This window comes from Muntiacus reevesi, chromosome 15 (genome assembly GCF_963930625.1).
Source record: "Muntiacus reevesi chromosome 15, mMunRee1.1, whole genome shotgun sequence".
Lineage (NCBI taxonomy): Eukaryota > Metazoa > Chordata > Mammalia > Artiodactyla > Cervidae > Muntiacus > Muntiacus reevesi.
In genome coordinates, this window is record NC_089263.1 from 31667585 (window position 1) to 31677693 (window position 10109).

Consider the following 10109-nt stretch of genomic DNA (forward strand, 5'->3'; position numbering starts at 1 on the left):
TTCCCTGGTGGTCCAGTGATTAAGACTGTTCTCCCAATGCAGGGGGCCCGGGCTTGATCCCTGGTTAGGTAACTAGATCCCCCATGCTGAGACTAAGACCTGGTACAGCCAAATAAATAAATATTTAAAATATATATTTAAAAAAAAAAGAGGCTGATATGCAGAGATGAACACTGAAAGTGAGTAGAGACTAGTGCAAATGTTTTAAAACCCAGAATCAATGAGAGTTGCCAGAGACCCACTTGGAGAGATGAGGCTGGGAGTGAAAGACAGACAGGCTTTCATTGTGAGTGATGTTTTCATATGCAAACCTCCTGTGGGATATCTACAATCAGGACCACCCTCTATCCTACCAGCCAATAAATAGCTCCTGCCCTTCATGGTGCCCTCCACCCACACCATCCTGGGCCTAGAAGGGGGCCTCAGTGGGTGGGAGACACTGTGGGGATTCTTTGCCCAGAATAAGGGCCCATTGTATGGTCTCAGCCTGCTGGGAGTGGGGCCTCACTTCCACAGCTGGGTCAGAAAAGGGGTGGGAGTGAAGAAAGGCAGACAGGAGTTAGTGCAGGAGAGGCAAGAAAAGGGACGGAGCCTCAGAGGCTATGGACTATTGAGCGGGAAACATAGTCTCTGCAGGAGAGAGGAGTCATGGGCTACAGAGCAAGACAAGGAGATTCTGCTTTTGATCCTGTCCCTGGTTCACTCTCATTATCACTGCCCTCTATCTTGCCATAAGACAAGTTTTAACTGATTTACAGAGTTATGAGAGGACCCAATGAAATGATGAATGTAACCCTGAGAAGGTTATCAAGCATGGCTCCTACAGAAGAGATGTTGGGAGTCCATGTGGGCCTTAGGAAATATATATGGGCTCACATGAACCTCCAGGAGAGGGGTCCAGGAGAGGTTGAGCCGAAATCTACAGTGGAGATGTTTGGGATCCATGTGGAATTTACAGGAGATATCTTGCGATCCATGTGGATCCTACAGGAGAATTATTTGGGTTCCTATGTGATAGCCATAGATGACCTTTCCCCAGTCAAGAGAGTTAGAAGGACCTCCTATTTGGCTAACAACTGAGGCAGGAAAGGTGCCCAGGTCCAAAATCAGAAGCCCGTCTTTGTCCCAGTAGATTGTACCTTCAGAATCTGGGTAAATAGAAGGAAATGGTGTTTCAGGAATTACAGTCATTTAAACAAACTTAGGAAGCATCGCTACAAACAAAGCTAGTGGAGGTGATGGAATTCCAGTTGAGCTATTTCAAATCCTAAAAGATGATGCTGTGAAAGTGCTGCACCAAATATGCCAGAAAATCTGGAAAACTCAGCAGTGGCCACAGGGCTGGAAAAGGTCAGTTTTCATTCTAATCCCAAAGAAAGGCAATGCCAAAGAATGCTCAAACTACTGCACAATTGCACTCATCTCACACCCTAGTAAAGTAATGCTCAAAATTCTCCAAGCCAGTTTCAACAGTGCATGAACCATGAACGTCCAGATGTTCAAGCTAGATTTAGAAAAGGCAGGGGAACCAGAGATCAAGTTGCCAACATCTGTTGGATCATCAAAAAAACAAGAGAGTTTCAGAAAAAATCTATTTCTGCTTTATTGACTATGCTAAAGCCTTTGACTGTGTGGATCACAATAAACTGGAAAATTCGGAAAGAGGTGAGAATACCAGACCAACCGACCTGCCTCTTGAGAAATCTGTATGCCAGTCGGGAAGCAACAGTTAGAACTGGACATGGAACAACAGACTGGTTCCAAATAGGGAAAGAAGTACATCAAGGCTGTATACTGCTTATTTAACTTATATACAGAGTACATCATGTGAAATGCTGGGCTGGATGACGCACAAGCTGGAATCAAGATTGCCAGGAGAAATATCAATAACCTCAGATATGCAGATGACACCACCCTTATGGCAGAAAGCGAAGAACTCAAGAGCCTCTTGATGAAAGTGAAAGAGGAGAGTGGAAAAGTTGACTTAAAACTCAACATTCAGAAAACTAAGATCATGGCATCTGGTCCCATCACTTCATGGCAAATAGATGGGGAAACAGTGGAAACAGTGACAGACTTAATTTGGGGGGGCTCCAAAATCACTGCAGATGGTGACTGCAGCCATGAAATTAAAAGACGTTTGCTCCTTAGAAGAAAAGTTATGACCAACCTAGATAGCATATTAAATAGCAGAGATGTTACTTTGCCAACAAAGTTTCATCTAGTCAAAGCTATGGTTTTTCCAGTAGTCATGTATGGATGTATGTTGGACTATAAAGAAAGCTGAGTGCCAAAGAATTGATGCTTTTGAACTGTGGTGTTGGAGAAGACTCTTGAGAGTCCCTTGGACTGCAAGGAAGTCCATCCAGTTTATCCTAAAGGAAATCAGTCCTGAATATTCATTAGAAGGACTGACGTTGAAGCTGAAACTCTAATACTTTGGCCACTTGATGCGAAGAACTGACTCATTGGAAAAGACCCTGATGCTGAGAAAGATTGAAGGCAGGAGGAGGAGGGGACGACAGAGGGTGAGATGGTTGGATGGCATCACCGACTCAATGGACATGAGTTTGAGTAAGCTCCGGGAGTTGGTGATGGACAGGGAGGCCTGGCGTGCCACAGTCCATGGTGTCGCAGAGTCGGACCTGACTGAGTGACTGAACTGAACTGAAACAAACTTTACTTGACAAGTGTTTGCTAATCAGCTATGAGAAACAGCACAGTGCAGCGGTTAAGAATATGGGCCTAGAAGGCAGAATGCCTCCCCCTTACCAATTGTGTACATTTGTGCAAGGCAGTCACCCTTACTGAATCTTAATTTTCCAAATATGTAAAATAAGGATGATAATAATAGTACCTATGTCTTAGAGTTCCTGTGAGAATGAAATGAATTATTAATAACATATGTAGACATATGTAACAATTGAGACAATGCCTGGTACACAGTAAGTGTCTAATGAGTGCCAGACTCTGGGGATACCTCTTTCTCATGGTAGAGGGCAGGAGTTAAAAAAAGAGCCAGAGCCAAACCATGCAGTAACAGTTAAAGCTTATTCTCAGATGTGGTAAATGTCACATCAGCTCACATGCCACTCACCAAAGCATGTCCTATGGCTAAAACATGGGCAATAGGGAGACTTGCTCCCTCTAGAGCATGGGTCCTCAATCCCCAGGCCACACAACAGGAGGTGAGCGTTGGGTGAGCCAACAAAGCTTCATCTGCATTTACAGTCACTCCCCATTACTCGAATTACCACCTGAGCTCAGGAAAATAAGCTCAGGGCTCCCACAGATTCTGCATAATGGTGAGCTGTATAATTACTTCACAATGTAACAAAGATAGAAATAAAGTGCACACTAATTGTAATGTGCTTCAGTCATCCCCAAACCATCCCCCATCCCATTCCATGGAAAAATTGTCTCCAAGAAAACCAGTCCCTGGTGCCAGAAAGGTTAGGGACCACTGCTCTGGAGGAGGCAAGATGTGACAAACAGTGGGGATGTTTAATCCAACAGCAGAGAAGCAGCAAGTGACTGGGAATAGTAATCCAGTCACCCATGGGACCAGCTCCAGGCTGCTTATCATTCCTGCTCAGCTATGGCTTAATGAGGCAGGTACACCCAACGATCTGGGAGAAAATCTGTTTACAGGACAATAAACAACTGGGAAGAAAAGAGGACTAGCATTTACTGAACTCTAAATATACCTGAGTGAGATGCTAAACCTCATGACTATCCTATGAAGTAAATGCTTTTATCCTCATTTTGTAGATAAGGAAAGTGAACTTCAGAGAGGTAAGATGATCTGCCCAAGAAAATAGAATGGATGTATTTAAGAAGTGGAAGAACCAGTATCTTTAGGTTGGATTTCCCCAGAAGCAGACACTGGTCTACTTGAGAGATGATCTCAGGAAGCACTAGTAGAGGAGTGGATGAAGGAGAAACAAAGAAATGAAAGGAATTCAATTCAGGGTGCTATAATGAGCAGTGGGCAATGGGGGTCTTGATTCTACTGGGGACCTCCAAGACACAGTGCAGAATACCATTGTATTGTATTGTTGTCCTACCAAAGAATGAGGAAACTGGTGTTGGGGGCTGCTCCTGAGTTTTCAGACTTTCCTGTGTCCTGTGTGCCTTCTGAGCAGAGAAAACCCTTAGGCAGAAAACCCCAGGAGTTCACATACTGTAAGAATAAAAGAATTTACAAGGACTTCCCTGGTGATCCAGTGGTTGAGACTCCATGCTTCTATTGCAGAGGGTGTGTTCGATCCCTGGTTGGGGAACTAAGATCTCACATGCCGTGCAGTGTTGCTAAAAATTTATATTTATATTTAAACTATATGAATATTTAAACTATATATGTACTTAAATTATATTTACATTCAAATATATATACAGTAAGAATATTAGAATAAGGATATAGGAAGCCATCAGGAATGGCTAAAGGAGCACTAATAGTCGTGTCAGCTATAACCAAGATCTGAATCCCAGCCTGACTGGCTCCTAAGCCACATCATGCTGCCTCCAAGGTCATCCACTAGTCCTGTGAAAGTTTGCAAAATGGAGTCTTCTTTTTTAAGAAAGAGACTTCTTCTCCCTCTACCCTACTCATGCTCCTGGTCTTACAAGATGCCAAGTCCCTGACACTGAACGTAAGTATAGATGCCTGATGGCACAGCGCTGAGTGCACGGTGACACATATTCTTGCCTGAAGAGCCAGGGCAGTGTCAGAGCAGTCCATCCAATCCAGTCTCTACCTAGGTGGGCAACTTGAAGCTCAGAGAATTCACCCTAGATCTCCCCTACAGTGCCTCTCCCTTCAACATCTCCTTCCCATCTCTTCACTCCCCACGTTTGTCTTCTTTCCCCAGCCGGACTGGAACCTCCCCAACCCAACCTACAGAATGGGAAAAAATATTTTTGAATCATATACCTGATAAGAGACTTGCATCTAGGATATATGAAGAATTCTTACTACTCAATAATAAAAAAGACCAACAATCCACTATAAAATATAAAAAGAATTTGAATACAAATTTCTCCAGAGAAGATATACAGATGGCCAAAAAGCACTTGAAAACATGCTCAATATCATTAGTCATCAGGGAAATGCAAGTCAAAATCATCATGAGATACCATTTCACACCCACTAGAATGGTTATAATAAAAAAGGCAAATAATAACAAGTACAACAGGGATGGGGAGAAATTGGAACCTTTATACATGGCTGGAAGGAATGTAAATGGTGCAGATGCTTTGGAACACAGTTTGGCAGTTCCTCAAGGAGTTAAACTGACAGTTACCATTTAATCTATCAGTTCTACTCTTATGTATACACCCAAGAAAAATAAAAACATATATTCACAAGAGACTTGCAAATTCATTGCACCTTTATTTGTAGTAATGAAAACCCAGAAACAGCCATCAACAAGAAAATGTATAAATAAATGATTGTATATTCAAACAATGGAATCAGCAATACAAGTGAATGAGCAATTAATAACTACAACATGAGTGAATCTCAAAAACATTATGTTGAGCAAAATAAGGCAGATCAAAAAAACACATACTAGGGGGGCATTCCCTGGTGGCCTAGTAGTTAGGACTCAGCGCTTCCACTGCAGGGATCCCAGGTTCAATAGAGAAACTAAGATCCGGCATACTGGGCAAGCAGCCAAAGGCGAAAACAAAGAAATACTATATGATTCCACTGAGAGGAAGTTCAAAAACAGGAAAATTAATGTGACAGCAGAAAAGTGGTTCCTGGTTGGGGATGGGGGTAGACTGACAGGAAAGGGATGTAAAAGAAATTTCTGGGTGGTGGAGGTATTCTAGATCTTGTTTGGGGTGATAATTATAAGGTACATAAAAGTACCAAAACTTACCAAACTGAAAACTTACTGATTATAACTCAGTAAAGAGTCAGACACGACTGAGCGACTGAACTGAACTAAACTGAAAGGACTGTTAGTGTAAAAAAAAAAAAGGGGGGGGGGATTCCTGAGGCAGCCCAAATTTGGTGAACAAAGATGATTCCACACCTCCAGCCTCTTGCCTACATGTGAAACCCAGGTCAAGGACCACCCCTCATTGCTTCTCTTCTACAGGCAGTGCCTCCAAAAGACCACTTGGGGGCGGCCACGGCTGCACTTGCACTTGGCAACCACTAACACTTCTAGGGCTAATTCTCCATCAGCTAGGTTGCTTTGCTGCAGCTAAAAGTGCTGGGTGTTGGGTAGCCTGCTGGCCTATACACAGCTCACTTTCACACCGTCACCCCTTGCAGCCTTGCCAGCAGCTCTGAATATCCAACACCCACTGCTCACACTCATGGAATTAGAACAAGTGTGCCCCTCCCAGCATGCTTCAGCTAACTGTCCAGAGAGAAAGTACTCTTCACAAATCCCAGCCTGTGCCTGGCCTGATAAGCGCTGGCTGTGGTCACTGGCTGAGTCCCTAGATCCCAAATCCACAGGTCATGTTCCAGTCTTCATCTGCCTGAATAGTTAGATATTAATATATTGCAAAGCCAGTCTGGCTTTTACCTCCATGGTCTCCCTTCCCCCGCCTCAGCCTGATACCTTATTCCCTGGCATCCTTGTCCCCTGCAAAGTCCTCTGCTACCTCTTCAGTGTCCAAGGCTCCCAGAGCTCTGTCTCTGGTCTGAATTCTCTTCTGCATTCCAGTCCCATCCCAAGCTGGAACCCCAGATATTTTCCCCTCTATTTGTGCCTCCTCCTGTGATCCTGCCTCCAAAATTGGCTTATCATCAGTGGATAAGACACACTGACATTGTGTACCTTCAGATACGCTTCACTGACTGTGATATTCTTACCTCCAAAATGCATAGCTTCAATTTAATCACAAGGAAAACCTCAGACAAATCCAATTTGAAGAATATTCTACACAATAATTGATGGGTACTCTTTAAAAAATGATTATGTCAGACCTCAGTTACCCAAGCCAGACCCTGAAAATTAAGTCCCATAAATTCTGCTCTCCAATATCCACTTACCCTATTCCATCACCTCTGTGATAGTATCCTCAAAGACATTGCATTCTTCACTGCTTCCCCACCTGATACTCTCTCAAACCCTTCTCCTCCAAGCAGTCACAGGGATCTCAGCCATACCACTCTCCTACTGAGAGCCCTCCTGGGGCTCTCTACTGCTGCTGCCACCCAGCCCTGCTTGCAGCTCTAAGAATTCAGATTCCCTCTACCTCTTTGCCTTTGCACATGTTGTTCCATCCTCTCTCCCCTTCACCTGACTTCCAGCCCCACCCCTTTGCCCAGAAATTCTACTCTTTTAAGGACTGGGGTCCAGAGGAACCTCGCTAGTAGAAGCTGCCTTTACTCCACCCTCTGGGTACCACGAGGCCAGGTGGAGCACCCCAGAGCCTGCTGGTTTCTCTCTGGCAGATGCACAATGCCCTGTGTCCCTCGACTTCCTGCCTTCTGTCCTTCATTGTTTCTGTCAACAGCTCGTGTGGTCCCTCTGGCTGGCTGATTCCTACTCATCCTTTGAGTGTCCATGTGAGTCTCATGCCTCTGGATGGCTGCCTAGACTAGATACCTCTTCTTGCTGCTTCTCTCTCTGCCACTCAGTGCTGTGTTGTTACCTAGATGTCTTGACTCCTCATGAGCCTGTGAGTTCTGGGGCTGTGGGGAAGGAGCAGAGCCCCATATGAATTGCTCATCATCATCCTAGTGCCAATCTCAGGGAGAAACCTTAGTTCAGAGGCACATTTGCTAAATGTTTAACAACTGGCTCTTTATGAGAAATATATTCATAAATATACACATATATTTATTATGTTTGCCTGATATGTATGTGACATAAACAATACATAATAAAATATACAGTACTCATTGTAAATTTCATATAGCCAATTGATTCCCACAGAATGCTTTCATTGGTTTTTCTTTAACTCTTGTATCTACAGCCAACCTACAGCTGCAATTGATGAGTGAGAGCAGATAATCAACAAAACAATAAATCAAGCTCTGCAGTTGTAGAATGTCAAATTCCTGTGATGTAAATATTTCCATCGTGGCTGATTTTGAGTTATCAACGTGGTGTCACTGGGGACAGAGTTGAGCAAAGATGCACCATAGCACACACATTGTATAGTATTTCCACCGCACAGAGATAAGAAACATAAGTAATTTTAAGAACATGAGCAGTAAAATGTCATAAAGTTATTAAAAAGTGATTAGTTTTAAATATTTATTACCTTTGTTTTAATATAGTTGACTTCATTATAGGCAATATAATTAAATTTTTAATAATGGCTGTGTTTAACAACCAGATCATAAAGCTGAAAATTTAACATTTGGCTCTCATGAGCCAGTACAAGCTGCTTCCAGCACATCACTGGCCCGTAATTTCTCCTCCAGGCCCAATCTTGGTGCCAGTGTAGAAGGCTTTCTAGTTCATTGGAACCCACCCTGGTCTTGTCTCTATAGCTGACCTCCTCACTCCAGTGACCTTTGCCTCTCCTTCATGGGACTTGTCATCCATCACCAGGAACAGTTTTGCCCAAGAATCTCATTCTCCTCTTTTGCCTCTTGGACTACAGCCTTCTCTTCTTCCAGTCCTCTCAGCACTGCCAAACAGGTCCTTCAACCTTGAAGGACATTATTCCCAGAGCCCTGTTTATCAGCCTCTTCATGATGCCTGAAATAGCCCTCCTCTCTGCTCATAATTCTGCTGAAGCTATACTCAAGCCTTTTACACTGGGCATATAATTATTGTGCAATAAAGCAATTCACATATACTATCATTATTTCAGTAGAAGCCCTGAAACTGAATCCAGGACTTTCTCAATTCAACAACAACAAAAAAAGTCAATTTAAAAGAAGTATCATAAAAAATGATTTGCATTTGTGCAATATGTTTTAACTTAAAACATATAAATGTGTTTTAAGTTAAAACTTAAACTTGCCAATCTTTTGATACAATGCAAGCTAAGTTGCTTCAGTTGTGTCCGACCCTATGGGCTGTAGCCCGCTGGGTTCCTCTGTCCATGAGATTCTACAGGCAAGAATACTGGAATGGGTTGCTTTGCCCTTCTCTCCACCAGGTTCTTCTGTCCATGGGATTCTCCAGGCAAGAATACTGGAGTGTGTTGCTGTGCCCCTCTCCAGGAGATCTTCCTGACCCAGGGGTCGAACCTGTGTCTCTTATGTCTCCTTCACTGGCAGGCAGATTCTTTACCACTAGCACCACTTGGGAGGCCCCACCCAATCATTTTGTCAAGTTGTTCACTAAAAAATCCTCTGATGTAATGCTGAGGCTTTTTCTTTGACTATGGGTTTGCTGAATGGAATTCCACATTTCTTGTAGAACATACCTATAACAAATTGTCCAGACTTCCACATTCTATAACATAGATAAGAGCTTTAGGACACTTTCAAAGTAATGTGAGTGAAGACTCAAGTTTTTATAGCTTCCCAAATCTTTTACAGTGGTTTCCCCAAGCCAAAATTGAAAGCTTTTTTAAATTTTGTTTTTTATCATGGTTTAAAAAAAAAAAAAAACATGTAAGATAAAATGCCTGTCAAGATTCATGTCAATCGTTTTATGGCCTGGGATGACTCACCTGGTGCTAATGTTATCTCAATGCATGCTGTGGGTGAGGGGCCTGGTGCTATTCTCTGAGTTGGGAGACATTTCCTCTCTCTAGTTAGCAGACTGCTAGTAGCTATATAATACCCGGCTAAAGACTAGCAGGGGAGTACTCTTTCTGTCCCCTTCTGAGGTCTCTGTCAGAAACTTTCTCTTTTTTTTTTTTCTCTCTCTCTCTTTTATACTTTAATAAAACTTTATTACACAAAAGCTCTGAGCGATCAAGCCTCATCTCTGGCCCCGGATTGAATTCTCCTCCGGAGGCCAAGAATCCTGGCGTCTTTCATGGTTCAGCAACTGAAGGAGGAAACAGACAGAACAGGCTCCATCTTGGGCCAGACTGTGGACTTTGAGTTATATGCCCAGTATCTATGGAAACAACATACCAACTGGAAACCAGACCCCCCCCACATGGAAGAGCCCCAGGGCTCATACCTACTCTCTGTCACCTAAAAGAATACCCTAATTATCTGTGTAACC